Below are 16,089 nucleotides of genomic sequence, written 5' to 3' on the forward strand. Positions count from 1 at the left end.
GCAGAGAGAGAGAGAGAGGTCTTCCATCAGAAGGTTCACTCCCCAATTGGCCTCAACGGCCGGAGCTGCGCTGATCCGAAGCCAGGAGCCAGGAGCTTCTTCCAGGTCTCCCATGCGGGTGCAGGGGCCCAAGGACTTGGGCCATCTTCTACTGCTTTCCCAGGCCATAGCAGAGAGCTGAATCAGAAGTGGAGCAGCCAGGCCTCAAACCAGTGCCTATATGGGATGCTGGCACTGTAGGTGGCAGCTTTACGGGCTATGCCACGGCACCAGCCCCAATCAGTTTACTTTTAAAACAAATAAACACTACGTCAGAAATTTTATAGAACTCTCAACTCTAATCTTTGCAGAAAGTTTGTATACCTGAAGATATTAAAGCTTAGAAAGATTGAGTAAATTTTTTCATGATATGGCAAGTTACAAAGGTAGAATCCAATCATAGTTCTGACTACAAGTAAACATTTTCTGTATTATGCCAATGTTTCTCCTAGAATTCTAGAATTGTGAAAACCAATATGACAATTACTAACAGCAATTGTCTACTCAACAGTTAAAATGTGATGAGTATAAATACAGTTGTGTTATAAAATACATTCTGTATTTCCATCAGCATGAAAATAGAGTATAAAAATCAATAATTTTATGCTGCTTAGATGCCAAAATTTTATTTTGTGTACGTTATATTAAATAAAAATTATTAACTTCAATTTTCCTTGTTTCTATTTCCTTCTTTTAATATCACAAAAATATTAAATTACATGTGAGATTTACATTTTATTTCTAGTAGAGCTATTTGAAAGGTTATGCTCACCCCACACATACACATACAAAAACAAATAAAAATAATGAAGTGAAGAATATGATCAATGTTTTAAAAGAGTTATGAGTAATACATGTCAGGAGTTAATTAAGAAGAAAAATCCTTTCTGACAGTTGGGAGTGTGTGAAGAAAAAATGGACTTCAAGAAAGGATCTTTTTGCTTTTTTAGAGCCATAAGCTAGTTGGGGTGAGCCATGAGACTTAAAGTAGGACTGGGGACAATAAAGTCAGGGGGAAAGGACGGATTTTCTTCTGAAAGCTGTAAGAAGCTACTGAAGGTATTTGTTTGATAGGAAAGTAATTTGGTTACAACTTTTGGAGTTTTTCAAGTGGATCAGAATACAAAGAGAACTGAGATAGAAGCACTAGAAACATTCTGCATTAGGAACCTGATAAGTAACTAAAAATCTGGGATAGAATCTATCACTAAGAAAGCTAAAAGAGTATGTACATTGTCATAATAAGGTCTTCCCAATGAATACATTTCCCAGTATGCATACATGTGTGGACATAGACTAAGAGATTGCCTTGGGAGTTGTTCAGTCCAATGGATATCTGAAAATAAAACACAAGCAGAAGTTTGATGGATTTGTACAAGGGAATTGATCTGATGTAGGTAAGTATTAAAATATGAGTAGGAGAGAAGGCTGTTTTGACAGTGAGTGAAATAGGGTGATGCTGTAAAGAGTTGGCAGTTAGAGTGAAGCATAATGTGTACTTCATTCTTGACTCAAGTTTCCAGATGCTGCATTCTAATGGTAAAAAATGTGACCTCAGGGTTGGAGCTGTGGTGTAGTGGGTAAAGCCACCACCTGCAGTGTTGGCATCCCTGTTGGAATCCCAGCTGATCCACTTCTGATCCAGCTCTCTGGTATGGCCTGGGAAAGCAGTAGAAGATGGAATAAGTCGTTGGGCCCTTGCATCCACGTGGGAGACCTGGAAGAAGCTCTGGGTCCTGGCTTTAGATTGGCACACTTCCAGCCAGTGTGGTCATTTGGGGAGTGAACAGTGGGTGGAAGACCTTTCTCTCTCTCTCTCCCCCCACCCCGCCTCTGCCTCTGCCCTGCCTCTGTAACTCTGCCTTTCAAATAAATAAATCTTTTTTAAAAAAAAGTGACCTCAGGAGACAGAAAAACTATAATTTAAATCCTTACCTTTCCATTTGTTAGCTTTGTGACTCTGGAAAGTAACTTCTCTACAGCAAGTTTATCCATGCATTAGAAAAAATAATGCATTTGATTTTTGAAAGTTTGTGGAAACCTGTATTATGAAAACATACATCAATTTAGGACTCTATTGCACCAAAATAAACGTACCTATTAATTCTAATTTTTCATAGACTTTTTGAAGAGCCCCCTCACATGTATCTTATAGAATTGCTATCCTGACTAAACAAATTAATTCAAATAAAACTTTTATCATGGATACTTTTATCTAAGTATCAATATTCTCATATTTGATTGCTATAATCTTCTGATTACTGTATTGGTATTTTTCCTACTGTTATTATTAAACTGCCCTAAGCATGTTCTCTTCTCACATTCACTCAACGAAGTTATCACTTGGCCATTCTGTCTTTCCATTCCAGTCTTCCCATCTTCTAATAATACTTTCTACTTTAAACAATATTTTCATATCCCTCAGAAGAACAGGTCTTGGAGGGAGGAAGAAATCATCAATGATTTCCACCTCCATTTTTGCCTCCCTCTCTCCATACTCTCCTCTCTCCCTCCCTCTTTCTTACTCTCTTTATAACTTCTGGCATCACACTTCTGGCATCTAAGCAATATCCTCATTTTACAAATTTGAGTGTGTGGCATAGAAAAGCTATTTAAATTGACTAAGCTTTCTTCACTAGTCCTAATTGAAACTATTGTAATGCTTGTGTTTCTGATACTAATACTCTTTAATTTCAATGACATTCTACTGATTATAGTGGTACTAAGAAGCTATTTCTTAGAAAGAAAATGAAGGGATAAAAATTTGTTAGCTTTTTTTGAAACACAACATTAGAAAACCAGAGGCTACACACATGATAAGGACTCAAAAATGGTAGTAAAAATGCTAAATGAATAGAATTCTAAATAAAATCATTGCAGAGGCAGAAGAAGCAGGAGTGGTTTGTTTGGTGTATTAGAGAAGAAAGAGGCAAATGCCTGTAAGTTAAAAGTATGAGCTGGTTGCTTTTTCCTATTTAAGAATGCTAATGATTGGATTGGGCTACCAAAGGGTAATGGTTTAGTTAAAGAGGTAACGGTTAATGTAAACACTATTTGTGGCAATGACTAGGTCTGTGAGCATTTGATGGCTTCAAATAACATGGGAATATTTATTTAGAGATTTTCTCTAATAGTAAAATTTCCTAAAACTGCTGAAGTTTAAGGATATCAACATTTTATATGATGCTGTGCTTTTAGGAATGTGGTCATTTTCCTTAACGTGGTCAATAGCCAGCCGTTCAGTAACTGGTGGGATAATGGTAGCCATCAAGTGGCTTTTGGAAGAGGAAACACAGCATTCATTGTCTTTAACAATGATGACTGGTAAGTAGATATCAATTAAAAATAATAGTTTAAACTTATATATTGTTGGTTTATTCTGTTCACTTCCTGCTCTTTTGTTTTCTTATATCTGAGAAAAAATTTAGTCAGCAATTTAAGAAAACCCAGATATCAGAATAGGAAGAAAAAAGACGATGGCTCTTCTTCCTTTATTCTCCCATTTTATAATGGCTTTCTCTTGCAAATAAATTTTATTGTGGACATCATTGCGAAATCATGTGCTTATACAATATATATCAAATCTATACATACTTACACACAGACACACACACTCTACAAAATACATAATGTAGTTAATATATGCTTGTAAAATCTCATACAGTAATGATTTTTTTATCATGGAAATGTATTATCTTAATACTAGAATATCTTTTTCCTCCACTATTCCTAAATCTGTTTGCTACACTTTCTTCATTTTTCTATGAAAAATAATAATATAACATATGTAAGAAATATGTGCCCATGACTAATTATTTGGCTCAGGAGATTGTTAGTATTTAGTTCTGAAATTTCTTGTTGTTGGCCTTTTCATTTGTGATCCTTGAATCCTCTGCTTCTAACACAGGGATTTCTTCACATACAGAAACACAGCTCGAAAGCCTTCTTTGCCAGCAGCTGAAATGCCTCAGTCCAAGGCCAACTTCTACCCATTACTAGATAAATCTATCCTAAATTGTATTTTAGTAGCCAATAAATAAATAGTCAAATAGTTCTCCTTTTCACCATGGCTAGTTGTTTAATTTCTGCCACTTATGGAATGAAGAACTGAAATAAATTTACTCAGGACAGCTTTATAACACAGATTAGGCCCTTTCTCACAGAAATGCTACATCATGGCTTTCTCCACACAAGTTATTTTTAGACTCTTGGACCAATAAGACAGCTTTTAACTGAAATAATCCCATTTAAATTCTTAAAAGTGATCAATATTTTGTTAAATTCAGAAAAGGACAAATTTAAATATTTATGTTTACCTCAGGTGTCACTCTTGCCGAAGCATGACAGTTCCTTCATATCTTCACTGATATTATTCAACCTTCATTTATTTAGAAATATTCACTACTGACCAGGAAGTTGCTGGTTCTTTTCTAAGGTGATCTTTGGTCCTGAGGAAGGTTTTCACATACATCGGAGAGAGCTTTGTGATTGGGTTTTTTTCTTATTGAAACTTTGACTGCTTAGAGGTTTACAGCACAAAGTTAATCTCTTTATTTGCTTGAGAGATGGTCTGTATTCTGCATTTAATTATATTGAATTTAAGTTAAATGTTAAATTTCATACTACAGATAATTATTTTCCACTTTGAAAACTGGTCTTTCTGGTGGCACATATTTTGATGTCATTTCTGGAGAAAAAATTGGTAACAATTGCACAAGAATTAAAGTCTATGTTTCTAGTGATGACAATGCTCATTTTTCAGTTAGCAAATCTGCTGAAGATCCGCTAATTGCAATTTATGTTGATTCAACATTATAAAATTCAAATACTTCTAAGAGAACAATGACGAAGTGTGTTTCTTTTCTTGTAGATACCTTCATTCTTAAAATTCAATCATTTTTTAGGAAAAGCTGTAAGCAACCAATTTGAAAAATTTAGAAAATTATAAAAAACATATTTTTACAATTATAAGATAATTAAATTCAAAATGTTGTTATGTTTTGGAAGATTCACTTGAACATCTTTGACAAAGGAATTTATAAGTATTCAGAAAGGCAGATACATTTTTTTGTCCAACTAAGTGTCTCTAATTTCTTTATGTTCTTAGTTCTTCCAGAGTGTACCTATCAGTTAGGGAAACTGTTTTAATGATAATTGTCAAACAAAAACACATCACTTGTACCATTTTCTCTTTTAAAAGCACTTTTTCAGTTAATAGAGCTAAAAAATAAAAGAAATCTAAATTCCACAATCTATGATTCTTAATTATATTCAGATTACAGGACTTTTATTCTTTCTCTGTATGATTTCCTCTTTTTTATCTTCTTTATGGCTTTGAATTGCTGTTGTATGGCTTTCTGTCCCTCTTCTTTGTCTCTATTCATGTTTATTTAGAACTTTCATGACACCAACTGCTCTGGGTTTTCCCCAATTCTCTTACTATTCATTCTCCTTCATTTTTTTTTTATAATTTTTTTTTGGACAGGCAAAGCTAGATAGTGAGAGAGACAGACAGAGAGAAAGGTCTTCCTTCGTTCGTTCACCCCCCCAAATGGCCGCTACGGCCAGTGCGCTGCACTGATCTGAAGCCAGGAGCCAGGTGCTTCTCCTGGTCTCCCATGTGGGTGCAGGCCCAAGCACTTGGGCCATCCTCCACTGCCTTCCCAGGCTATAGCAGAGAGCTGGACTGGAAGAGGAGCAACTGGGACAGAACCAGTACCCCAACCAGGACTAGAACCTGGGGTGCTGGCAACGCAGAAGGAGGATTAGCCTAGTGAGCCGCAGTGCAGGCCACTCCTTCATTTTGACATAAAATACCGAATTTGTTGTGACTCTCATTCAGATCTTATAACACTCAGTTGTTTTTCTTATACTTAAAGTGAAAATACAAGCCAAAATTTGAAAATTCTCTTTTCTTTCAACCTACAAATTTATGTTCATACTGTAAGGATAAGTCACTGTGCCTTGAGTACCACTTCAGAGCCCCACATCTTGGGCTGTAGTTTCTATTATCTTCATGAGTTCAATGAAACAGAACACACACACACATACACACAACACGACCACACCACACAAAATTGAATGAAGAAGCTTAATTACATTTATACAGCAAAGGACAACAGAATCGTATCAAATTCATAATGAGCCAGCCTCCCAAGGCTCAGGACTGACGAAGTGCCATTTTCTTTTGTCCCACTTGCTACACTACTGAAGGACCCCAGAAAGCAGGTGGCCCTAGATTTTTATAACCTGGAAGTCGTGTTGTTGACTTGACTAAAGTGTTGATGGGCATCCTGTTCTTGGAGAGGCAAGAACAGAGCCTAGGTCGTCAGTTCTTCCTTCTCTCAGTCCAAGTATCTGTTCTCATTCTCGGTCATTAACCTTCAAATAGCATCTTGTCTTCTGAAGTAACTTCTTTTGAGACACATTTCATCTTAACTTGCTCGCTGAGGTTTTTTTTTTTTTTTTACTATATCTTTCTATTCAGTATTTCTCTTTCACTCTCTCAGATGACCAACACAATAGAATCAACCTGTAGCTAGTTGCATGGCTCAGGGGGATTGGCCTGGCTGTATTTACATATTTGACAAATAATTTTTATATAGTGTTCAAAATTATTCTGAAAGATTAACACATTTCACTCTCATCATAATACCACAAAATTAAAACTGATGACTGAGGCAGACAGAAGTGAAGTAACATGCTCAAGATCGTATAGTGAAAGATCTGAGTTCTGTCTTGAAGTCAATGATGTTAAGATTTAACACAAATTATAACACACATTAGCACAGTATGCCCTTTCTGGAAAACCTCCACACTCAAAATTTTTCAAGTGTGTTCCAAATCACCAAATCAGTTCTAGAAATCTCCACTTCCCCTCATATAATATAAGTGGTCATCTGAAGGAACTCTTAACCAAGGGTCTTGAAGGGGCCACTGAATACAATTCAGAGATCCAGGAATTTGGATGATGAAAAGGAGTATCTCACTAAGATCCAAAAGAAATTTAGTATTTCTTTAATATATTAATATATGATAGAAATCATGGTGACATTAGCAGAATGCATAATTTTGGTACCACTGGAAAATACAGTTAATATCACATTCTAGCATTTTCAGATCTCTAAAGTTATTGTTGAGAGTCATAAGTATATGAGATCATCTGTTAAATTCTTTTCTCTAATGCTTTAAAACTCAAATACTTATATTGCTGTCACATTTTAAGTTACTTTGGTAGCTTTGTTTCAATAAGTTAATCTCAATTTTACTTCATGTATTTTATTTTATGTATTAAATCCATTATTTCGAGGAAAAAATACATAGTCTTCCCTAGAAAAGCCGATATGCTTCATCACACACACACACAAAACCAATACTCCAAATACTTAGTCTCCCATTTCTATCCAATCTAATTGGATCTATGAGGATGACACATGGATACTTGGCTGAAATTCTACTTTCTCTTTCACACAGAATCATATATCAATATTTTGCTAACTTTGCTTGATTACCCTACCAAAATCTAATTCCTAATAAGAAAATATATCATCTACTGCAATAATTCTCCTGTTGTTTAGACTAAAAATCTTGAAATGTCCTTGATTCTTTACCTAAGTTTTCAATTCAAACCAAGATAGTTTCTGTATCTTCCTATTGCACTACCAGTATTACATGTATTATTCCTTTGTTTCCATTCCAGACATTCCCACACTAATTTCTGTCATGTTGTTTCTCTCCTGCTTTCTATCTTCCAAGTCCTTTCTTTTCTGATGCTGGTTCACATCAATTCCAGAACTGCTAGTTACTGCTATAGCAACACAGGCCCTTCACAGATCCTTTTGTAGACACACACTGCTTTCTTTCAGAAAAATTGCAAGCTAAAATGCAAAAATCTACACATGTATTACAAAAAAAAAATTTGTATTATCCTATTTCCAAGTGATATTTTTATCAAGCCTTTTTTTTAATCAAGCCTTTTAAGAGGAATTGATGTTTATAGTCTCCTGCAGTTTTTTAATGTACACCTTGTATCTTTCATGATTGTTTGGATCACTAACTTAATTACAACAGAATAACATGCTTTGTATAACTATCAACCCATTTTTAAAGGTGCAGTTTTTCTAGTTGTTAGTATTGCAAATACAGATTGAGTATTCTCTATTCAAAATGCTTGGGTAATCGAGGCATTTGCCATTATCAATAAATAAGCCAATCAGTACATCTTCATCCCATAGCAGGATGCCTAGATTTAAGTAATGTCTCTGATCCTATTTCTTCAAGCTTCCTATGATGCCCACTCTGGAGTGGCAGGAGGGCAACAAGTGATGGCTCAAGCAGTTGATTCCTTGTCACCCAGATGGGAGACCTACATTGAGTTTCTACCTCCAGGCTTTGACCTGGCCAGGGCCTTGCTATTTTTGTAGGCATTTAGGGAGTGAAACAGTAGACAGGAGGTCTGTTTTATTCTCCATCCTTCTGTCTTTCAAATAGATGCATTAAATAGATTTTTTAAAACCAAAGTGCATTAGACCAGAAGTGACTCAGATATCATAATTTCAGTAATATTCATACATACATAATGTGATATCTTGAGGGTGGAACTCAAGTCTAAACATGAAATTTATTTATGTTTTTAAAGCATCTCATACACATAGCTTGAAGGTAATTTATACAGTATTTTTGATAATTGTATACTCGAAACAAAGTCTTACAGTGTAGAATTTTCCACTTGTAGTAGGCATTATGTTGATGATCAAAAGATTTTGATATTTACCACTTTGAATTTTTGGATGAAGAATGCATAATCACTTTTGAGCATATATTTATAATTATCTTTCCACAATCTCCATTGGTAGAAATCTGGCTCAAAAGTCAATGTTTTGGTCTTCCTGCCTCCCTCCATGTGCTCTAGCTGGATAGTAAACCCTATAGCATTATATCAAACTTCACCCAGTATCCTCTCTCTATGCTTAGTAAGTATAGAAACTTTATGTTTCTGGAACAGAGATTAGTAATCTTTCAGTGCCAACTGGATATTGCCTTTCTTGAGTTTCATACCTGAATATAAGACAAAGAAAAAATCCCAAAGAAACTTCCAGGAAAGGCAAAAACTGGTGTTCTTCATTTAAATAATTGTATGTTAAACTCAAACTTAATGTATACATAATGTTATGCCCAGATCTAACCTTGTGAAAAAAACAAGGTTAATCAGGACAGAGAGATAAACCTTGGATCTTTCCTACCTCGTAGGATGTTTGTTATTTATAACACATACGTACATACACACTCATAAGACAATTAATGACTACATGTGATCAAAGAGTTTCTCCCACAAGTGTTAAGATGTTCGATGTTCTTTTCCCTCTAAAAGGTCAAAAGATTGCATTGCAACTTAACACTCCAGAGAGAAACAGAGAGAAAGACAAGTGCTAGAGAGGTGTAAAACAAGGGCGCATTTAGGAAGAACAGTGGACTATAATATCATTATTTTGAAGACAACACAAATTAGAAGAAAGAAAATCTCTTTTCGTTTTTATAACTCTTACACTCCTGTAACAGTTAAATGTTCTAAGACTAACAGTTTTTTTAAAGATTCATTTATTTACTTGAAAGCCAAAGTTACACAGAGAGATAAGAGGCAAAGAGAGAGAGAGAGGTCTTCCATCCACTGGTTCACTCCCCAGATGACTGTGCCAATCCGAAGTCAGGAGCCAGGAGCTTCTTCCAGGTCTCCCAAGTGGGTGCAGGGGCCCAAGGACTTGGGCCATCTTCTACTGCTTTCCCAGGCCATAGCAGAGAGCTGGATTGGAAGTGGAGCAGACAGGTCTTGAACCGGCACCCATATGGGATGCTGGAACTCCAGGCCAGGGCGTTAACCTGCTACGTCACAATACCAGCCCCAGATTACAGATTATGTAAATAAATTTAATAAAGATTTGCTTAAATACTAGGAAATTGCAGTCAAGGAAGCTGAAAAATATATAATTATTAAAATGTATTGAGATTTTATTTCATAATGCATTTTTAATCATTTTATTTTTGGAGAAATCAATGAATAATCATTTCAAATGTTCTTATAAAGAACTTGAAATTTTGATATTGATTTTGGGTAATGCACACCAAATACTGTTTTATTAACTTTTCTATTTGTGTGTATTACGCAGTCACGGGTATATTACACAACGTATTGTACCAGTTATTATTAATAACTTTCATTGTTATTTTTCTACCTAAGTATGAGTGAGTATTAGATCACTAAAATATATTATCTGTGGATAGTTTCAGTCCCTATAACAAACTATATTAGTTAAAAACATTCTAAAATGATTTTGGTATAATTTGATAAGGTATTAGAGTAGTAAAAAATAATGAATAAGGCCAAATATTTCTCTGAAAATGGCAAATGAATGAAGTGAAACTTCAAAGTCAAATTGGTAGATTCTATATTAAAGACAGAACGCAGGCTCAGGATAATATCTTTGAGAACAAATGGTTTTTGGAGGAAGAATTTAGGAGGTGAAAACTATGCAGTACATGGTGTATAAAGGTAATGGAGGAAGAACAAAATGGGTAACACTGTACCAAAGTGAAGTGTGATTGAAGTGAAACTTCAGAGAAAAATGCTCAATAAGTATACATCCCACAAGATACCTATGACTTTAGTAACATTCTGATGAAACCTTTAGTTTTTATAAACTTGGAAGGATTTCAGTGTATTGGTTCTACTATGTGTCCTAGTTTCTTGCTGAATTTGTTGTTTGTTTAATTTTAGTTTTTTTTCTTGAACCGTGTCATTTTCCCTTGTAATACTCACTGATTCAAATTGGTTAGTACTAATGCCAAATATGTTGCATTGCTCTAAATAATATAAAGACAACTACTAAATGAGCAATGTAGAATTTGTTTTACTATCACAAAAACTTTTATGAGTAGCGGGACTTGCAGGTCCATGAATTATAGAAAAACTCAAAACATCATGGTTATTCCAGTTATGTACTCAATTCTCTAAATTCAGACTGGACATATCATACTCTCATACTTCTCATACTCTCTCATACATTTCTACTTCTCATATTTCTAAACTTAGGACACCTCTGTCAACACCACCCTCCTGATGAAGATGATGGGAAGAAAGGTTGCTAACATTTCTTGGGAATCTAAGGTATTATCTTCCACTTCTTGTCCTTATGAAATGGTTAGGTATGATCGCTATAGGGGCTGGCACTGTGTCGTAGTTGGTAACGCCTCCCGCCTGCAGTGCCAACATCTCATATGGGCACAGGTTCGAGACCCAGCTGCTCCACTTCCAATCCAGCTCTTTGCAATGGCCTGGGGAAGCAGTGGAAGATGGTTCAAGTCCTTGGAACCCTGCATCTGCGTGGGAAACCCCAGGAAGCTGCTGACTCCTGGCGCTATTGCAGCCCAATTGGGGAGTGAACCAGTGGATGGAAGACTTTACTCTCTCTCTCTCTGTCTCTCCTTCTCTCTGAGCGTAACTCTGACTTTCAAATAAACAACCAAATCTTTTTTTTAAAAATGACTATATTCAATGAAACATGCCAACAACCAGGAAACGCATAATGTTCAAATTCCAATATTGATGGTTGACAGGTATACCTTCCTTTTTTTAAGATTTATTTATTTATTTGAAAGTCAAAGTTACACAGAGAGAGTGGAGAGGCAGAGAGAGAAAGAGAGAGAGAGAGAGGTCTTCCATCAGAAGGTTCACTTCCCAAATCATGCAAGGGCCAGAACTATGCTGATCTGAAGCCAGGAGCCAAGAGCTTCTTCCGGGTCTCCCATGTGGCTGCAGGGGCCCAAGGACTTGGGCCATGTTCTACTGCTTTCCCAGGCCACAGCAGAGAGCTGGATCAGAAGTGGAGCAGCCAGGTCTTGAACCGTCGCACACATGGGATGTCAGCACCTCAGGCCAGGGCATTAACCTGCTGCGCCACAGCGCCAGCCCCCAGGTATACATTCTTATAAGTCTAACTAATTAAGATTTGTTTGGATTCCCTAGCATATGTTATTCTGTTTCATTAATATTAAAACCTATTTCACCTGTTAAAAATTAAACTAAAATTATTAGAACTCAATATGAAAAATGTTAAATATGTTACCTATTTTGTGTTTGGTTAGTAGAGTCTAATCTGGATGAAAGAAATTTTATCACATTCTGTATAGGGACATACTTGGGTAAAATATGCCCCTATAAAACATTCATTTTTTTAATTTTTTTAACTTTTATTTAATGAATATAAATTTCCAAAGTACAGAATATGGATTACAATGGCTTTTTCCCCCATAACTTCCCTCCCACCCGCAACCCTCCCATCTCCTGCTCCCTCTCCCTCTCCCCTTCTATTCAAATCAAGATTCATTTTCAATTCTCTTTATATACAGAAGATTAATTTAGTATATATTAAGTAAAGATTTCAACAGTTTGCACCCACATAGAAACACAAAGTGTAAAGTACTGTTTGAGTACTAGTTATAGCATTAAATCTCAATGTATAGCACACTAAGGACAGAGATCCTACATGAGGAGTAAGTGCACAGTGACTCCTGTTGTTGACTTAACAAATTGACACTCTTGTTTATGGCATCAGTAATCACCCTAGGCTCTTGTCATGAGTTGCCAAGGCTATGTTAAGCCTTTTGAGTTTGCCGACTCTGATCATATTTAGACAAGGTCATAGTCAAAGTGGAAGTTCTCTCCTCCCTTCAGAGAAAGGCCTTTCATCTTCTAAGTGCTTATTTTTTTAATATTAGAATTTTTTTATCCCAAATATAATCCAAGTGTGAATAAGTAAGTGTACTATCTTACAAAGAACAAATTGCTAAAAACCTCTTCATAGTCTATTTGGTCATGATTGATCCCACCTATGGTTTTCAAAACAGATTTTAACTTGATCTTCTGAAATCCTTCTTGACCTACAGCTCATCCTGCTAAAGAAATCCTGGGAAAGACATCCTACTTATGTTGTTAATTGTCCCCAGTGGAGATGGTAAATGATTAAAGACAATTGGAAGGGGTGGTCAGCAAACTCAGGACTCTTGGGAAACTGCTCAGACCCAAATTTTCTCTCCAAGATGCCAGGTTCTTTGATTAAGGCTAGGAGAATGCCAGCTATCCCACTGCCACTGGCCCATTCCTTGCTTCCAGGATGACTCCTGTCAGGCCACCACTTGTACTGGAAATCCAAGGGTCCTCTTTTCCTCTGACTTGAACCACACTACAGTCAATCGTGGAAAATAGACCACCCCAAACTGCAAGGTATTTCCTAAATAAGGAGCCTTGATTTTAATGACTGTCAAACTCTCCTGAAGTCTATGGTTTACTTCCACTGGAGAACTGTGAAATCCACTAATGGCTTGACTGTTACTGCCCATTGTAAAGGCCCTGCCGCAGTCATTCACAATTCACCAGGGGCAAGGCTGTTGGGCGTACACCTCCAATTTGACTCCAGTGGTGCCAGTATTTTCATAATGTACATTTTCCATGAAGTTTCTAAAGACTGTATTTGAACAGAAGTAATTATTAATTGTACATATAATGAAATAAAATAATGAATGAACATATCATTTAATAAAGTAATAATTCCTGTTCAGAATCCCAAAGCAGCAAACATTATGCTAGGTACAAGTCATTAGGAAGGTTACCTTTAGTTTATTATTGAGGGATTTTTTTGTAAAATAAAAACGCACACACCAAAACAACTCTACACAGGATGCGGAGAAAAGCTGAAACAAACATAACCAGTTTCTAATTAGATGCAATTTCTCCTTGACTTGAAGTGTTATAAGCAAGTAAGAATTTCTGTAGTGGGGACAAATAGGGAAGATTGAAGATCATGAAACAAAGCTTTCAATTCCCATTTTGTTTGGGTCCAGCCCTAAAGATTTTTTATGCTCAAATCCATCAATGCAAACAATACAACATAGGCTACATCTTTTCTAGTGATATAAATTTTTGTTCTCAAAAAGTTCTGAACTGTCAGTCTGATGTTCTCCCCAATTCAAAGTAAACCTAGGAATCAGAATGTGACAAGATATACCATTTTTTTTTTTTTTGTCTCCTGGATGATTTTCCAAAACTCTGATGAAACAAAACCTGTGGTTCCAGTCTGATTCTCTGTTTAGTCTACAGCTCATCTTTGAAGCAAGCGTACCAACAACATATGTCAATTATTAGCTGAAAGACTACTTCATGCCAGAAATTTAGAGACTTTAAAAAAATGATAGAACCCATCTCTAGTTACTGTAACTAATGTTAGAAAAATACTGAAAAAAATTTCACTGTGGTACTTCCAAAAATTTTCTGTAGTTACAAATCATCCGTTTTATGCCTTCTGTATTTGCCATTTTTCTAGCAAAAGAATCTGAAATCAAATAGTCCGAATTATACTACCACCGTCCTGCCTCACATCATCTTCAGTCCAATTGCCACAGTGAATTTTTTTTGCCATAACTACAGTTTTCTCTCACATTGAAGTAACTGGGCAGCAGGGAGATAGGCTTGTTCATATAGGTGGCAGAGTTTTGCCACCAAGTTTCTTGCAAGATCTGGGTCTTCTCGATATTTGCTAGCGTTCTGGCAAAATGGTCATGAGAGTAAAGGTTTTCCTGGGGATTTCCTCTTACTATCTTCCTTCTCAGGAGCTATTTACCTCACCTTTTTGTTTCACCGCTCTTCTCATGTGCACCCACAGCAGTGCTGGTTGTCTACAATGACCTTTAGGTTTCCAGTGCCGTCTCTTGATGATGTATTTAGGCTCAGTCTTGATAAAGTAATTATACTCCCTCATCCTGACATCAAAGTAATTCCACTTTACTTCTCTGTGTATAATAGGAACAGTAACTAAAATCAATACAGGTCTCACTTTCCAATCTAGATCTTAATGTGCTTCCTTTAACCTCCCAATCTGCATGGTGAATTTTTCTATAATCACCATCCAGATGTGACACGTGACCATGTATATAATATAGAATTTATCCCTTTAGCCATCATTGGGTGTGCAGTTCACTGGTATGAAGTACATTCATATTATGCATCACCACCATCCATCTCTAGAACTCTCTTTTTTTTATTTTTATTTTTGACAGGCAGAGTGGACAGTGAGAGAGAGAGTCAGAGAGAAAGGTCTTCCTTTGCTGTTGGTTCACCCCCGCAATGGCCACCATGGCCAGCGTGCTGCGGCCGGCGCACCGTGCCTATCCGAAGCCAGGAGCCAGGAGCCAGGTGCTTCCTCATGGTCTCCCACGGGGGTGCAGGGCCCAAGGACTTGGGCCATCCTCCACTGCACTCCCGGGCCACAGCAGAGAGCTGGCCTGGAAGAGGGGCAACCGGGACAGAATCCGGCGCCCCAACCGGGACTAGAACCCGGTGTGCCGGCGCCGCAAGGCAGAGGATTAGCCTAGTGAGCCGCGGCGCCGGCCAGAACTCTTTTCATCTTGCAAAACTATACTCACTAAACAAAAACTTCCCACCACCTGCTCTCCAAATGCCTGGTAACCACAATTTTATACTCTTTAGGAACTTTATGTAAGTGGAATCATACAGTATTTGTCTTTTTTATTACTAACTTATTTTGCTTAAGTGAGTTCATCTGTATTGTTGTGTCAAAATTTCTTTCTTTTAAAATGTTGAATAATATTCCATTGGGTACATTTACCAAATTTTGTTTCTCTAATCATCTATCATGATTGGACATTTGAGTTTCTTCCACATTTTGACCTATTGTACATAATACTGTTATGGACACATCTATGTAATCTCTTTCAGCTCCCACTTTCTTTTTTTTAAGATTTATTTATTTTGCTTGAAAGTCAGAGTTACACAGAGAGAGTGGAGGCAGAGAGAGAGAGAGAGGTCTTCCATCCGTTGGTTCACTCCCCAGTTGGCCAAAATGGCCAGAACTGGGCTGATCTGAAGCCAGGAGCCAGGAGCTTCTTCCCAGTCTCCCACACGGGTGCAGGGGACCAAGGACTTGGGCCATTTTCTACTGCTATCCCAGGCCATAGCAGAGAGCTGGATCGAAAGTAGAGCAG

At 36.8% G+C, this 16,089-nt stretch overlaps 1 long non-coding RNA gene across 1 annotated transcript in view; it reads left to right on the forward strand.

Annotated features, from left to right (window-relative positions):
- Nucleotides 1-11,213, forward strand: part of LOC138850407 (uncharacterized) — a 46,815-nt gene extending 35,602 nt beyond the window's left edge. The window contains exons 2-3 of the long non-coding RNA XR_011390132.1: nucleotides 3,238-3,363; nucleotides 11,126-11,213. This is a non-coding gene — a long non-coding RNA (uncharacterized lncRNA). The remainder of the gene's footprint in view (nucleotides 1-3,237; nucleotides 3,364-11,125) is intronic.
- The last annotated feature ends 4,876 nt before the right edge of the window (nucleotides 11,214-16,089 follow it).

Source organism: Oryctolagus cuniculus, chromosome 7 (genome assembly GCF_964237555.1).
Source record: "Oryctolagus cuniculus chromosome 7, mOryCun1.1, whole genome shotgun sequence".
Classification (NCBI taxonomy): Eukaryota; Metazoa; Chordata; class Mammalia; order Lagomorpha; family Leporidae; genus Oryctolagus; species Oryctolagus cuniculus.